We start from the raw sequence: 18,483 nt of genomic DNA on the forward strand, positions 1-18,483 counted from the left end.
TTGCGATTATTAAGGAATCGCTATTAAGGACTTGCAAATCGGGATTCATGTAGAAATCGCAAAATAAATTGCGATTCCTACAGCCTCCTTATTTGCGATTAGCCAAAGGCCCATAGGAATGAATGGGGAGTCAATCCTTATTTGCGATTAGCAATTAGCTAATCGCAAATAAGGATGCGATTTCAAGGGTGCCAGGGGTGTCCAAAGGACACCCTGTAGCACCCCTGAAATGTCAATGAAGACTGATGTTGCGCACACACATGTCCAAAGTACATGTGTGTGTGTAACATACCAAAAAAAATGCACTAATGTGCATTTTTCTAAGTTTTCGCTATTTACCATGAAGTCAGACTTCGCGGTAAATAGTGGTAAAAAATAGCGAATTCGCAATTTTTTACAGGTTCATGAATAGCATTTAAGGAATCTCTAATTGAGATTCCTTAAATGCGATCGCAATTTGATTAATCGCAATTATTTGCGATTTTTCAAATTTTGAGTTCATGACCCATTGATGAATTCCAAATTCCATTTTTGCGGGCACAAACGGCCAAATTTTTCGATTCACACCGTTTGTGCTCGCAAAAATGCTTGATGAATCTAGCTGATTATGTCTTAATAATCTGAGATGATGAGCACATAGATCAATTACCTCTACTTCATGATGCAAAATGTAGACAACAAGTAGGAGACCCTCATAGAATTGATTGAATATGAACTTTTACCTGCAAACAATTGCAAACACGGGTAAGGAGGTCACAGCCCTGATGTACACAGTGAATGAGCTCCAAAGCTGCCTAAGCATGGAGAACCACTGAAGTAAACAAATTATTACTATGCCAAATCTCGGTTCATCTTTGAATGCTTGGCCTGGGGGGGCTTAGTAGTCCTCAGCGAAACATTCAATGCTTTGAGTGATATATTTCAACCTATCATCAATTCTGCTTAAAGGAAGAAAGATCTTAAATGTCATATAATATTTAGGTAAATAAGAAAATATGTATTAAACTAGTAAACTCGTAATGCAGAAAATCAGTCCAGTGGATATTTAGAAAAAAATAAAAATGAATACACAAAATAATGGGCTACAAATAATGTGTAAATCGACTGCAAGTTAGCCTGGCTTTTGAGTACCTGCTATTTTTCTATGGTTGAAAGTTAGTCTCATCCATTTAAGCCTTGTGGCTGTGTCAGTCAATCCCCACTATGGCTGATTTGAAAAGTCAATGAACAACACCTTCTGACAGGTAAACATAAAAAAAAACTCTGTACAATTTCCTCAGATTTGGGAAGAGCTTCTCCTCTGTTGGTTCTCCTACCTTTTAATTGGCGAAAAAATAGTGAATGCTGTTAAAATCATGATGCAATGCACACGGAGATGGCGGCATGCCAGATGTATCCCTTTATGTTTGGTGCATTGAGTATTATGACTTTGGCAGATCCTCTAATCAGATAAAACCTCCTATTGCGGCTATACCTCGAACAAGATTTGATAAGGGATTTGAACATTTCACCAATTCAAAGTGGAAGACTTTGTGAGCTTGAATTTTCCATGGGGCATAGGCAGATAGATATACCAGCTGTCTCCAGCCACTCTCCCTTTCAGTACAAATGTTTAATGCTCTGGGGGAATGATGTGTCTCTCTATCCCACAATCTTATGAAGCAAATATTCACAATGGATTAATGTTAGAACAAAAGAGGTATAGCTATCTTATGCCTTTCAAATACTCCCCTGGTAACCACTGAAACCAGATCTACTTCAGCTGCAACCTAGCACCTTTTGATACCACTACAGCAAGTGTGGCCAGAATCTCAGGGGTGAACCCTCAGATGATAAAAAATATGTAATGGGAAAGCTCTACAATACACATGGTTAGGAAACAGTCTAGGCTTACCTTCCCCCACTATTCTCCTAGGTAGCTAAACTATGTTTTGCAAGATCAAAATCACTTTTATTTAGCCTTCTCATGCCAAATTCCATACGAGTGAATAATGTCATAATGGTTGCTATCGCCAAGCCTTAGGTAACAGGCTTCCCTAAATATAGTATATTTCCATACGGTATAAGGATTTGGGTCCTAGGGCATCACTCCAAGCAACAGTAGGCATGTTTTAGCCTCCAATTTTAATCAAGTCACTCATACGTCTCCTAAAACCACAACACCAATCAAAATAGCTTGTATACTAAAATTAGTTTAAATAATATAAATTATGAAGTTTACTAAAGTTATCTTAGGTTTACGGTTCTCAGCTTTAATCCGGCGTACCGTTGCAGACATACAGTAGCAGGGGCTACATTGGCTGTAGAAATGGAGATCTATTTTACAGAGTATGTGTAGGTGAGACCTGTTCAGCAATCTGCAAGCCATAACAGGAGTACAAAAATCTAGACACCTAAAAAGAAACAAAATGGTGAAGAGAACTTGGTAAATAAAATCCCTCCAGATGATGACAGGGCAGGAGTGTGTCTGTGTGCAGCAGTGCACTGCCCAAGTTGACGCGTGTTTCCCAGCGCGAATTGTTCACCAACCGCCCCACCACATCTCCCCTACTCGGCCCTGCTTTCCTCTTCTGAGTTAGTCAACAGTCTAGGACCAGCCTCCATAATTATGGCGACCCATGGGACCATTTTGGTTTGTCTACTGTGTGCTAAGTGGGTCTCTAGGGGCCACAGATGCCATTCTGCCGCTCTGCTGGCCATACACTTCCTGCTGACACTCCGTCGCAAGTGCCCATTATACCACCAGCAAAATAGGATTACTTTCAGTAACAAGCTGTCTGCAGACATCTTTTACCAAGCGAGAGGAGGTGTCACTCTACCTCTCTGTGTTTTTAAGGCATTATTTTATATATATTTACCCAACTGCCATAAGGTGTTTGGAATTCTTTGTGTATTCCTTTGCAAGCTATAGGAAGGGAATTGTATTATATAAACATTTATTTTGTGTAATTTCAAACGTAGTGATCCTTTGCAAGACACACATTATGTGCATTGCATATTTCACTGAATTGCTTGCGCTCCAGTTAGGAGAGTTACCATGATGCAGTTCTAACAATTCAAAAATCTTTTTTTAATGGTCATGTATAATTCATTCAGTATCTAACCAGTCTTTCTATTGAATGCCTAGGATTTAAGCTGCAAGCTGAGATTGGCAATGTCTAATGTGGCAATAAAGTCATTAATGTTTCCTGAAAGTCATAGGTGATAGCCTCAAAATTTGTGTTGTTTCATTTCGAATTTCCAGCCTGTGCACTGTGGAGGTATCTGAGAACCAATTGTAACCACCCCCATCGTATCTGTACTACAACCAAACATCTTTGCTTCATGATATTCGTTGGCTTTGAGTCATCATTTTCGAAGCAGACAAACAACAAAGTTGTAAGGGGCAAAATTAAACTGAGCAAAGTTCTATGTAAACAGGAGAAATATATTTTAAATATGCCCCATCTAGATTTCCACAGTTCATCCTGCAACGCGTGGGATGATCTACAAAGGCATAAAGTCTTTGAGAGTGCTTTGAAATAGAGTCTGAGGACCTGATCACTGTGCAATGGTTGCTTTGCTGACAGTGGCGTTTTGCGAATGATCAATCTGGCTAAAGGTACCCACACTCCTGCATATCATTCATAGTGATAGAGGGGGTATTAAACCTCAATCTCTTGGTATTGTCATTAAACAGAATCCAACACTAGTCGTATGAACCTTTGGTATTCAACTTAAAGCATTTAGGGCGAGCTGACATTCAGAACTCAGTTACATTTCAATGAATCAAATACAGTTCCAGAATAATGACAGAGAAGATGGTATGCAGCCATAAAGGTTTATTCTTGAATTAGTAAATCATAAAACAAATCAATACATTTGAAAGAGTTTATAAGATGCATTATTACAGGAAAAAATAAAGTGTCCGAACACTGACTTTAAGTTTTATAAAGTACAAGGTGGTAAATATCCAATATACAAGAATGCAAGATATCCAAATCAAGTGTTCCATAAATAAACTCTCTCTAACTAAATTATGTAATAAACCTGTGAAGGGGATTTCTAAATGTGGAAGGGTCAGCATCATGTGATCCTCAGTAGAAGTTCAAAGACAAATGAAAGAGTGTTTAGCATGAATCTTTACACTCAGGGAAATCAGAAAGATAGAGAGTTCTGCTCTTTTCCAAGTTGGGAGTTGGTCTCTAGTCCAACTGCTATAGGACATAAATTAAAAGCATAATCGAAATTGCCAGGAGATCCATATCTCGCTCCCACAGTCCAGAGCCAATCCTGTGGCGGCATGTGCAGAGAGCCAACAACACCCAGAGGGGCATATTAGCAAGGAATAGCGATATTAATCGCAAAATGCGCTTAGCGCATTTTTTTTATCGCTGGATATGTTAGCGGAGAAAAAATGCTATTAGCAACGTTTTTCTCCATTGCGCTAAAATATCCAGCGATAACGGCGAAATGCTTGAATATCGCTGGGAATCCAGCGATATTCACTCATTAACGCCAATGGGGACTTAATCTGACAATCCACCTCCCATTGGATAAACAGGTAAGTCATGTTTTTAGCAGGCGTTAGATTATAGCGATAATGGCACTTAACTCGATTTTTTTCATCACTTTGCCTGCCTTGCTAATAGGCGATAGCTGTTTCAGTCGCTAACAGTTTAGGTACGCCCACTTTGCATATCATTAGCGATAAATATCGCTGACATGCAAAGCGGGCCCCAAACCGGTCGTTAACACCTGGAAGCGGTCGCTAACTGCTGTTAGCGACAGCTTGCTGCTACGGCGTTAAAAAAGGCTGCTAAAGCGGCGATATGGCCCTTGTTAATATGCCCCTAAATGCCCAGCCCAACACAATTGGGTAAACATCTGCTCATCCTTGAAAGTTGCATCTCCCTTGTACGCCGGACACAGAACACTCCTTGAATCATAGTTTCTCCTTCCTTGCTGCCAACGTCTCATATCCACGCCTTTCTATCAGTCTAGTACAGAATAATGAGCCTTTCTCTAATTAATAAGGCACACGCAAATAAATGAATAAGCAATATAGTGACAGCTCAAAATGCGCAACACTGTTAAGGCCTAAAGTTACTTAGAAACTCAAATGGAAGTACAATATTGCATTAGTAACCATAAGGAAGAAAGTTATTGTCCTTATAACGTGTGAATTCAATAAATGTAAATAAATTAGTTATTTATTCACCCCACTATACTGCATTTAAGTTCTAAATGTGTACAATAATGTTATCTATGATAATGCATAAAGGTTTATCATGCATTAATGAGTTAAGGCATGTGTTGAACATACAGATTATATATCATGTCACATGAATGCAGTATATGTAGAGGGTGAAGTCTAAATTATGCTCCAATAGCATAAGTGCAAGCCCTAGTTCTCTCATGGCTTGACTGGAAATGATGTCATCTCTTTTCTATCAGAGCATAAACTACATTTAGCATTGATCCTCCTTGGGAACAGGAAACTTGTATTCTATTGTTTTATATTGCAGTAGAATTTCATACCCAACATGTAGCCGCACCTATGAATCTGATCAGTTCAAGGTCCTGCTTGGAGGTTTTTTTGTTTTTTTTATACAGTGTTGATTGTAGAGTGACCGAAGTGGGAGGTTTTACTGTAGTTGTGTAAAGTTTGAAGATGTGTGCCACAATGGTGCCGCATATTTCACAGCACATTAGCATGAAGTATTTTGGAGAGTGTGAGAAGAGATGCAGCTGTTCTCTTACTTACGAGTTTGCATGGGTCTTAGTCAATGACTTGTGTGTATAATGAAGGGAAGATCCATGTCTTTAGTTCTGTAATGCTTTTTCAAATGGAAGTGATTGTTAGTACTTCTTATTTGAGCAGTCATTGAATTCAAAGTTTCTCTGTGACTACAGAGAAGAGTTTCCACTAGTTTAAATCCTTCCGATGGGGAGGCTAGTCAATAATGGAGGAAGCCTTAAATGCAGAAATCATGTTTGTCATCCCAAGTGTATCTTGTGTGGAAGAAAGAGTGGGGTTGTCCGATGTAGTGTTTGGTGAGCTGTATATGGTGCTTCAAAGGTGATTTTTATTGTCACAGTGAGCCAAGTGTAGGATAAAGGAAAATACAGTTATGATTTTATCCACATGGGTAGGTTAAGGAGCTGTCAGGTGGCTGCATTCTGAATACGTTGTACTTTCTGTAGTATTAATTTGCACTCTTATACAGAGTAAAATTGGCATACTCAGAGTGGGGAGAGTGCTAGACCAACTTTGTTGAAAACCTCTCATCATGTGGAAGCTTTGTGTGGCCACGTCATTAAGTAGAGATAGTTTGATGTCCTTCAGCACTCATAAATGCGTATACTTTCACAGACAGTGTCTTAGTTCCTGAGGCCATACGGTTCATGACTGATGATTCATTCAGTTGCCCAATGGAAGAGTCTCTGTTTCTGGTTGTTGATGTTAAGTTGGTTAGCAAACATCCAGTGCTCAATCTCATAAAGCTTTTTCATATGGCACATGAGTGGAGGTCAGATGAACTTTAAAGATTTTAAATCATCAGAGTGTCATCTACACAGTTATGGCAGTTGAGGTTAAAGGGCGATCCTAGCGGTGGAGTGGAATGGTTTAGAGGAAAAACTGAGAAATTATATGGGGATTATTCTTTCAGATAGGTAAGATTAGTTCTTTGAATTGTTAGGTAAGAAAGTCTTTGAAGGAGGGTGATGTGATGAACTGCATTGAAAACCAACAAATGTTTGCATAGAAGTAGAGCCAGTACCCTATTATAGCCAGCAGTTCTCCTCATTTCATCTCGTCTCAATCAATAACACTGCAGTACCACTGTGTGGACAGAATCCATTTTGGTAATCTAAAAAAAGGTTTTCGTCAGTGAATTCTGATCTTTTAATCAAGGAACTTTTTCTAGAAGTCAATAAGCTCTAAGGGGTCAGAACCAACTTTTAATGAGTTTAGTTTAAATTAGTATGTCAATTTAAGTTCTTTTGGGAAGCTTCCAGTCACTAAGGAATTATTAAATCTGGCAAAACCCAGTTTACATTTTCGAGGGGTGTAGTCTTGAAAATGGGAACTGATTACAAGTCCACCTGTGATCTTGATTATCCTTACACTTTTGTTTTATTCAAAATGCTTTCGATGTAGCCATTTCACACTGCCCATCTCTTTAGATAAACCACGTTACACAAATAGCTGCATAACTTCCCAAGAAGCAAGTTCTTAAAACATCTTTCTATGGAAAAACCCAGACTTTCACACAATTGTGTTCAGAGGTTTGGGATTCATCGTGTGTGTGCTTAGATCTGTGTCGCTCACAATTTAACGATTCTACAGAAGTAGTAAACAAATCATTCTAATCTCCATAAAAATTCGGCAAATTTGCAAGATCAAATCTACAAAGGAATAACCCCATTTATATCATCAGCTTGACAAATCTGACGAGGCTGAAATCACTTCAAGGCCTTCAACAGCTTCGATATGGCTATTTTTAAAACTGGGCAGGTATTTCTGCAGCACAAACTCTGCACTTTGAAATCAAACAGATTATCACATTCAAGAATTGGTGGGTTATTCTTTATGTTATGTTATGTTATGTTATGTTATTTATATTTTTATAGCGCACAGCTGCCCCAGCAAAGGGGCGTCCTGGCGCTTTGACAGACACTATAACATAACACACAATAAAAGAAAGGAAATTAACCAGACACGGGAAACAGGAAAGTTTTAATCGCCTGCCTGAAGGCGAGCAAGTCTTCAAGAGCTCGGATGTGTACCGGGAGCGAATTCCATAAACCTGCCGCAAGCACCCTAAAGGAGCGGCCACCCATTCTGCTCAGTTTAAAGCATGGACAAACAGCCAGGTGAAGCCCCTCCGATCTCAAGGATCTCGAAGGAATATAGGGCGTGAGTAGGTTGGCAAGTGCCGGCGGCTTCCAAGCTCTAGCAACCACACATCGGAAAACCAAAGCTCTTCTACCCGATAACACATCATTACTACGCGGGCATTACTATGAAGTCCTATTACTACGCCTTTTTTAGTGCGCGTTTACCTTTACTGCGCATGTTTTTACATAGCATTCTGTTACTTCGCAAATGCTATTACTCCGCATTAGTTTACTACAACAGGACTTGCAAATAGGAGAGATGTAAGTGGGAGTGTGTATTTTTTAAGGGTGTTTGAGTAGTAGTTTTTTTAGTTTTAGTGTTGTGCAGGGGGGTTGTGTTTTAGGATTTATGGTAGTGTTGTAGTGTTTGTGTTTGTGTAGTGTAGGGTAGTGTTTGAGGGTTTAGGGTAGTGTTGTAGGGTTTGTGTGTTGTAGGGTAGTGTTTGAGGGTTTAGGGTAGTGTCGAAGGGTTGTGTAGGGTAGTGTTTAAGTGTAGGGGACGGACTGGTAGTAGGGGTAGGGACGTGCTGGGGTAGTGATTTAGGGTTTAGGGTAGTATTTTTGTTGTTTGGGTAGTGTAGTGTTTTAGGGTTTAGGGTAGTGTGAGGGGGTCGTTCAGGGTAGTGTATTAGTGTAGGGGACGGACTGGGGGTAGGGGTAGGGTCGTACTGGGGATAGTGTTATAGGGTTTAGGGTAGTGTTGTAGTGTTTGTGTAGTGTAGGGTAGTGTTTTCGGGTTTAGGGTAGTGTCAGGGGTTTGTGTAGGGTAGTGTTTGAGTGTAGGGTACAGATTGGGAGTAGGGTTAGAGTCGTGCTGGGGGTAGTGTTATAGGGTTTAGGGTAGTGTTGTAATGATTGTGTAGTGTAGGGTAGTGTTTTAGGGCTTAGGGTAGTGTCCCAGGGTTGTGTATGGTAGGGTTTAGGTGTAGGGGACGGACTGGTAGTAGGGGTAGGGTCGTGCTGGGGGTAGTGATTTAGGGTTTAGGGTAGTGTTGTAGCATTTGTCTAGTGTAGCGTAGTTTTTTGTGTTTAGGGTGGTTTCGGAGGGTTATGTAGGGTAGTGTTTCAGTGTAGGGGATGGACTGGTAGTAGGGTTAGGTTCGTGATAGGGGTAGTGATTTAGGGTTTAGGGTAGTGTTGTAGTGTTTGTGTAGTGTAGTGTAGTGTTTTAGGGTTTAGGGTAGTGTAAGGGGGTCGTGTAGGGTAGTGTATCAGTGTAGGGGACGGACAGGGGCTACGGGTAGGGTCGTACTGGGGGTAGTGTTATAGGGTTTAGGGTAGTGTTGTTGCGTTTGTATAGTGTAGGGTAGTGTTTTAGGGTTTAGGGTAGTGCCAGTGTAGGGAAGTGTTTGCGTGTAGGGGCAGGACTTTGGCACAGGGTAGGGTCGTGCTAAAGGTAGTGTTGAAGGGATTAGAGTAGTGATGAAAAGTTTGTGTAGTGTAGTGTATTTGCAATTTGTATTTTGCGTAGTGCAGGGGTGTTTATTTATTTATTAAAAGTTAGAAAAATAATTTAAAACCTTTCAAAGTGTTTGGGTGTTTATAAAAAGAAAAAAAATGTGAAAAAGATGTTCATTAAATTTATTAACCAACTATTATTATTAAAACTATATTGAAAAATACTCCCCCACCCAAAACCCCTATTTCCCTGTAATCCTGTCTCAGGGGTTAGGTTACTTTATTAAAAAAAAAAAGTTCATATTTACAGAGTAGTGGTCTGCGAAGTAATTAACTGCTCAGTAAAAGCAGTTTCTAATGTTACTAATGCATTAGTGGAGTAATGGTTTGCTAATAAAAAATATGCGGCGTAATGGTAGATGCGATGTAAAAACATCGCACTAAAAGCATGCAAAATAATGGCATGCTAAGTAGCGTCATATATTCCTTCTACCCACCTAATTATCCAAACCTGTCAATTATCAGCTGATTGACATCTTCAACCATCCAAGCTTCTTTAACAACCTAATCTCTAACAAATGAGCTGATGTAGAGCCCAGCCATGTATCTCAACTACATACATATGCTACAGTACTATAAATTGTGTCAGAAGCAAAACACCTGGTCTCTACCAAGACAACAAGCAAAGCCCTCTAGCCCTCACACAACTCCCACTCTCCTATGTAAATATACCCTGTCCCAACATCACTTAGCCTCACATAATGGGGGTATTGTGACAAGAGTGTGTAGAGTAGACCATGTTTCAAGACCACAAATGTAGTATATAACTGATATCATTTGGTGTAAAACAACTACGAAAGCAAGTAGGTCAGTTGCTAGGTCATCACTTTTGAAACATTGTGGACATTTCAGCCTTAGTTTTAGTACTTCCTATGAAAGAGTACCTTTTCAGATGTCCATATTCTTACATAATTAAGTAGTACATGGGGTGTTTGACAATACAACAGAAGACTGGCCAATATATTTGAAGGGTATTGCAGAAATTGCCCAGCCATGCTTGTGTTTATCTTTTGCCAGGTTATAGGTAATTACATTTTATTTAGAACAATGTTTATTCATTAAAACGCTTCAAGCATAAAATAGCATTATAAAGAAACTGCTATTCTAGTTTAGTTTAAGCTATCAATTTCTTCACAGGTTTCAGAGTTTTGTAATGTCTGCTTCATTTCAGGCAATTGTCCTAAATGCATCTTGTGTAGAACATGTATATACAAACTGCTTCTTTGCTGCTGATTGTTTAATCTACATTTTTGGCACATAAAGCTTCAGTCTGACATCTGGGAGTTGCACACAGTAAACTGAAAATGACTGAGCCATTCTGCACCAACTTTATAAAATGGTATACAATTAAATGTGTTTTTCCCCAAATGGAAAGTTTTCAGCAAGCTTCCCTCTTTGCCACCATAGATGATATCCACATGACTCTGGCTTCAGGAGATACAGAAGCCCTCCTCCTCCTGGGCCTTTCTACAGTACTTGACACAGTCTGCCATTCTATCTGCCTCCAATGCCTACAAGACATCAGAACCCAAGGACACACAATCCAATGGATCTGCTCCTTCCTGACTGAGAGGGCCCAGTCGGTTGCCTTGTACCGTACACCTCGGATGCCTGCGATTTCATCTGTGGAATTCTGCAAAGATGATCCCTGATCCAGACCCTCTTCAACCCACACATTATCCTTCTACTCAGTTCTATCTGCTCTCAAAACATCCATATCCCCTCCTACGCTGATAACACACAGTTCAATCTTTCCCTCATAGACAAAATACCAAGTACCCGGATCAAGCCAATTCCTGCATGACTGAAATCTCTCACATGATGAAGCAGTGGCGTCACTAGGGTTGGTGTCACCCAGTGCGGGTAACCTGTGTCACCCCCTCATGACTTACCCCATGGACCTCGTCTGTGACAGAGCCAAGGCCGCCTCGTCCGGTACGTCTTTCCGGTGGTCATCCTGGCTCCTGCAGACCTCTCGTTCGTCCACGTCCTTGGTCAGGGTGTCCCCTCTGGATCCGCCAGCCTCTGGTTGCGCTGGTTGTTCTCCCACCGCTTTCTCCTCCGTAGTATCCGCTACTGCGTCCTTCTCTGCACTCCTGCTTTCACCTCCTTGCTTCCGAGTCACCCCCTGCAGTTCCGGGCATCAGAATCTAAATTCCCTCCTCCCCCTTGCACCAGAGGTATTACACCGGCAACAGAGGAAGAGACCAGGAAGCAGGACTCCTTGGTGCCCCCGGGGATCCCACCACAAGCAACCAAGGCCTTTTACTTACAGTACTCCCCTACCAGGCTTTGCCAATTGGGCCAAGAGTCCACCGGAGCACGAGAGAGGCAGTCCACATTGGAGCGACGAACAAGGTAATACTGAAATGACTAGAGGGCCCATTTAATGGCAGAGGCGAGGATGCAAGTTTGGCCAGCAGCCAACACAGTGTAACCAGATTGGTGTCACCCCATGTGTGGGTGTCACCCAGTGCGGTCAACATCCCTACACCCTCCTAGTGATGCTACTTTGATGAAGACCAATTGTCTGAAGCTGAACACGGACATGACCAAAATTGTGAGCTTTGGGAAGAGCACTTCACTGTGGCAGTCCACCTGGTGACCAACAGAGCAAGGACTGATGCCACCCCCCTACCCATGCCAAGAACCTCAGAATTGTCATTAACAGAAAACTCAACATTACCACCCAGCTCAACCCCATCACTGCTTGGTGCTTCCATAACCTGAAGATGCTCTGGAAGATTTTCAAATAGCTCCCAATCAGCACCTGGAAAACCCTCACACACGCCCTCATCACAAGTAAGCTGGACTATTACTTGGATCAAAAAAAAAAACTCACTTGAATGCTGCGGACTGTTCAGAATACAGTAGCCATAATCACTCTTAATTGCACCCACTGCACTCTCATCACACAACACTGGAAGGAGCTCAACTTCGTCCTACTGAACACGCACAACAAACTTCTTACCAACAGTTGCAAGGCACTACATAACTCTGGCCAGCATAACCTAAAAATCGCATCTGCTTTCACAAACAATCCAGACCCCTCCGCTCAAATAGAACTCCTTCTTGCACACATCCCACACATAGGGAAAACAGATCTGGTGGTCTAACCTTCTACATCACTTCTAAAGTGTGGAATAACCTGCTGCTACACAAAAGAGGCTCCTTCTCACGTCTTGAATTCTGGAAGAAGTTGAAGACCTAGCTTTTCGAGTAGTCCCACTAGGAAATAGGTTTGGCTAGACTCACAGCTGCTACGTGCCAGGATACTCTCCTGGGTGATATACGCTCTACAGATCTGAATAACGTAACACATAAAAGTTGATAGAAGTGTGGCCTCAGCACAAGATCTTAGGTGTTAACTTTAAAAGCAGTATCGTGAGTGAGGGAAATTTTATGGTACGTCTTTTTATCTGGTACATAAATGTAGCCTCATTAAAAGTGCTGCAGTCAGAGCACTGGAAACAAGTACATTACTCTAGAGCAAACATAAAGGCAATGACTGCCATCTGCGTCGATTCTTTGAAGCCAAGTGGATTCGGAGTGGGAATTCTCATGGTGGTTTTTAGGACTCAACCTTACGGATAACTAAGTAAAGGCAAGCAACTGATTTCTCTTGGGATCATCACTGGTGCTATGTTATGGCCACTGAAAGATTTGTCTGACAGAGTTACCACTTCAAGGAAAGCGAGTGTGCAAATGGCAAAATATTATTGTGCCTGGGGCTCCTGAAATCGGCCCTGCAGCTGTTTTAGAACATCTTACTAAGCTGTATGATGACAATTAATTCTGATCGCCAGCACAGCAGGTCATTCTGCATCATTTATAAAACCCATTTTGGAAATATTAATTTCGTTTGTTTTGTAGTGTAAAGATTTTGGGATCACTTTGCAAAACTGCAAAACCTGTGACAATTGTAGCATTTTTTTTTATTGTTGTGACTTTTCTGTGGTAACTGGTTTTAAGGTTTTTAAAAGTGTTAAAAACATCATGAATTGATTGGGACCAATCATATATCTATTCAAAGCATTCCACGTATTTTGTACAAAGTGGCTTTCCATGCTAGCACAGGAGTAATTTGGAGTTGGGGAGGGGAGTGAACGCAGGTATTTGCATTTGTGTCCTGCAGAACCTATGCCGTCCTCTGCAGTCGAACTTTCAGGTTTCAGTTGAACCACTTCCTGAGTCACTTACCCTGTGGGAGAGGAAACATGGGACTCCTCAATGACAGTGACTAGAAGGAAGCGGGTCAAAGTAACTGATAGCAGAAGCCTCAAGAGGCACCCGCTAATCAGGGCTCACAACTAAAAGCCTGATGTTCCTCCTTTAAAATATTTATGAATATTTCAGTGAATTCCTATGCAATTTATACCTACTGCAGTAATGTCTTTCCTGTTCCAGTTATTTCATCATGGCCAAAGTTTTGGGGATGCCACTACCCTTGATTCTATCGAGATCGATAGCCATTGTTCCTCTGGCACTATATGTGATGTAATTGGGAAGTGAAAGGATGCGCGACTCCCATACTGAACACATTTCTGGACTTCTTGGAAACCTTCATTGGCCTCCCATTAATAAGTGGACCATTTTTACAATCCCTTACATACATTATTTGGCCTTGTTCAGTGCTGGCTTAATGTGTCTGAATTACAGATAAACTCTCTTCGGAAATCTTAGGGCAGCGACTACCCACCACCCAACGATCTGATCCCTCAAGCGCGAAGAGCTAGAATTGGAGGCAGAATGTTTCCTTATGAGCCCGCCCAAGATCTGAAACTCATTCCAAGCCATCTCCTTTCCCTTTCTTACCATCTTGCCTTCAGTAAGTTTTTCAAGAGCTGGCTCTTTAGCATATCTATGTCACACTAATTATTTGCTGCCCACAATCCCCTTCCTCCCTGTTCTTCACAAGTGCTGGGACACCTTTCAAGGTCCAGGCCGGGCTATATTAAATTGTACTCCTATTTGTATCACTTCTGCTACCACTATGTTTTATGAAAAGTGACTTTAATATATTCAAAATGGTTTCATTTGTCTTCATTTTTGCAGCAATTTATTAAATAGATGAGAAAATATGAAAGAGTGGAGCATAAAAAGATTATACCCTGAGGTAACTACTCATGTCTATAGTAGGAATTTGCCGGTAGTTGTCACAAATAAAGATGTAAAATGTAATTACATTCTTAAGTGCTCCCTTGTTGCCAAATGGTGCAGCGTATGTTGGAAAAAAGCTTACTATATATCGAGTGAATTATCTCCTTTAAAAGACTTACATGTAATAAATGATAAGACATTTTCATGAGCTATAGCTTAAAATCCTCATTTAGCAATAACGTGATCTGGCAGGATTCAAGCTTAGTTTGACATGGAATTTACATTGTGCACGTTGGGCATTTCAATGTTAGGCTCTCTCCCCTAGTTTGTAATACACTCGATGTCCTAGCACCAGCTAAAAGGAAGATGGAGGCATGGATACCACCAATTAAATGGTGAGTGCTCCATCTCTATCTGTGGCTTGAGCAATATCTGTAATAGCGAACTGAGGTGGCAGTAATCGTCACCCAATTCTTGCATTCAGGGAGGAAGGCTGATGGTGATTCCATCCGGCTCTGAGCTTTTGGTGCACTTGTTTCTTCATTATAGAGGCCCTGAGAATCCCCGGGGATTACCCCCACCCTTTTCTATGTGCAGCAGGCCAGGGGACGATCTCAAGTGGCCTTCTGAGGCAAGTGGATGGGGGAGGATTCCTTTTTCACCTTCACCTCAGAGAGCAATGGTAATCACTTGGATTGCTTTCTGTGGGAAGTGGCAATAACTGAGCCAATGGAATTTTTGGGATTCAACGTTTTTCCAGGTTGTGTATACACTCCAAGGAGGGGTGTTTGTATTTCCCCATGCCATGTTGAATCCCTGGGGTCTGCCCCCAATCTGATGGCAATGAGGAAGCTTCATGGTACCTAATGTTTTTAAGAGCTACAGTTTCACCAGACGGGATGGGGTATCGGCATGGATGCACCACCGTAGTGATGTTCACCAGTACCTTGTCACTCTTTGTAATGGCCAGACTGCACCTCAAATTAAGGTCATTTTGTTGGCAGCCATGATGGGAACAATGGCTGAGTGGTGGCAGGAAACCGGCTTGAGTGAGACGGTGACTCAATCCAGGTCTAATCAAGTCTTACAAAGGTCTGTTATTTTCGAGTGAAAATATGTGATTTTTCCATAACTCACATAGAGCATAGATTAAAATCTGAATGGGCCTCTTTTGTAAACCTTCCATGCACATAATCGTTCTCTCACTCGTCTGTGATTTGATTTTTACTTATCATATTATGGAACATGTAATAACTTATGGGTTTTATTTATATCATCTCGGGAATGTGAGAGCAGTTCATATTATAACACAGGGCATACACACACAATGGCTTGACTTCAAAAAGATAATAACAGAAATAAACATTTCCAAATACACACTCATTATTAAAAAAGTATGTTATGGCCAATTGAAAATAATGGAATGTCTTCTGCAATGTATCAGTTCTGACTGTTCTATGAATATATCTTAAACGCCTGCTGGCCTGTAACCTCTTGCAGTATGGATTTGGGTCTAAAGATTGTGATCTGAAAGCTTTAACAGGCATTTAGTGGAGCATGTGGCTGGAAGCAAAGTCGCCTTAGGGAAATAAGAAAACATTGTTTTGAGCATGAGCTTATAGAAAAATCATAGGTTCCCCTTTTACTAAGGGATACATTATTTAGGTTCTAAATGTACACTTTTCCGAGACCACAGGACAATTCGACAGTGCTTTGCAGAATAGTGCAGGTAGGTGCTAACAACTTGGTCTAATATTTCATGCTCGCCTTCTTCTTGTGGCAAGAATGTAAGTGCACAGTACGAGCAACAATCAAACAGGAGAACACAATACTGGCACAGGAGAACTGATAGGTTATTCCTCCATCAGAAGGGAATTGCATCCATAGGGTGCAGTTGGCAGTATTCACAGTGGTTAATTAACGGATGGTCTTACAGTAAGTCTCAAAACTAAGAAAGACACCAACAAATAGACATTCTTGCATCCCATTTGTTGGTGTTACAGAGCCCAGTGAAAAGAACTGGGTATTTCTCTTTCCATTAGTTGACCCTCCCCCGTGCACCATTGATAAAGCAGTCAATGAGTACAATGTTGCAATTTTTAAGATGCAGAATTCACTGCATGACATTAGATGGCCCCTTTTAGTGTACCATTAAGACATTGGCCAGTCTAAATAGGATGCTTAGTGTTCATCCAGTTTATGTCACTAGATGGGTTAAAGAAGAACACTCTCTAGAGCCTTCATTGTCTCCGCACAAGTGCAGGCCTTCTGCACTAACAACATCTAAGGCCGTATTACGGAAAGTGACCTGTAGTCACATAGGCATGTGCACCCACCTTTTGCGCCACAGTATTTTGGTATTAAATAAATGGATGCAGACAATTGTGCGGCTCCTTCTGTAATACTGATAGCACTCCCATACATGTAGACCAGCACTATTGCGAGTGCAAATGAGGGAATCACTTTGCCTCTACATCCACACTGTGTTATAGGTGTGGGTGCAGAGGCAAAAATGCCTTTTTGAGGTGCATTGAAAGTGTGCCACATAAACGCAGCGCCCTGTCAGTCGGCCCCTGAGGGCAGCTCTCTCAAGGGTTGCAGGTGGGTGCAGTCATTCACTGCACACACCAGCAGGGGAGCTCTCTCCTCTCTTCAAAGTGCAGGCAGATTCCCACCTGCACAGAGACAGATGGAGTGACTCTGAAGCAGCCACTCTGTATTTCACTGATGTTTAGGGCAGCGCGAGTTCACGTCTACCCAGAGGGTTGCCACCAGCACAGTGACAAATGGAGTGGGCCAGATGACATTTCAAATATTGAGGGATTGTTTACATTAATTTTGCAGTTGTTATGCTTGTTGCATAGATTTGCTCACGCCCTGCAAGCATTTTGGGGTAAATCAAATTTTGGGGACATTGGTATAGATTCATATGCAAGTACATATCTATTGTTTTTGCATACTGTTTGATTGATGTTTTTGTTGCAATTATTATATTGCTTACCACAGACAACAAATAAGTTCCATGGTCCATGATTTTAAGATTGGGAGCATCAGCTTGGATCAGAAGGACACCAGTCTCTGGCCATGCACCATGCACTGGGCCCGCGCAGACCGTTTTCTGATTTTTTTTTAACTATTCAGTAGGGTGCTGCTTGAGGTCTATGACCGTGTGAGCAGAGGAACCAGTCTGGGCATACTGGTCTCACTGAAGAAAACAACAGTGATGGGAGGAATTCATCTTAGCTGCACCATGTTGGGGTTTCTTATACTCCTCTTCAGAGGGGACCTGTCGTGGATGCTCGTTGGACTCTTGTGCAGCATGGTGGGGGAAACAATTTGAACTGGAATGTGGCCCAAGTAATTACCAGTGGCTGAGATTAATTCAAGCAATCCACCTGCTACTTTTTGTACACTTGAATTTGATACCTTGAGTGTGATAAATATGCCCAGACATGGGTCCCGTGCTCAAAGTACCATAGTGCCATAGTACTCAAACACCCTAATGAAAAGGTGCAAACAGGGCAAAACCGGTCTCGGGTTGCTTGTGTACATATTCAAGCCTGGCAGCTAGAGCTGGACTGTTACTATTGTACCAGGACTGAGGCTGTTGTGCATAAGGCTGGCTCCTGTCTGAGGTGGCATGGTGGATAAAAAATCAACTGGGATGCAGCCCTGAGTAATTACAGGAGACTAAAGGTCATTCAAGCTTTCCATCCATAACTTCTTTGTATACCTCATTATACTTCATTTGGCTCATCTCCCTCTCTCTAAGGGATATGTGACTTTGTATGCATGCCTACATTCTGGGCCATTACTGGATTCCAAAACCATCTCCTGCTTACATGTTTTTTCCTTCATGCTCTACAGGAGGCAGCAAAAGGCACTGGGCCAGGAGATCACGTTTCGGTCATCGCAAACCATCCTGATCTAAAGGCCGTCTCCTAGTCTGCTCCCTACCAGGGAAATGCCAGACTGGCTAGTTCGGCCTGGCATATAGTCGCCCATGCCAGTGGCGTCACTAGGGTTGGTGTCACCCAGTGC

The sequence above is a fragment of the Lissotriton vulgaris genome, chromosome 1_1 (assembly GCF_964263255.1).
Source record: "Lissotriton vulgaris chromosome 1_1, aLisVul1.2, whole genome shotgun sequence".
NCBI lineage: Eukaryota > Metazoa > Chordata > Amphibia > Caudata > Salamandridae > Lissotriton > Lissotriton vulgaris.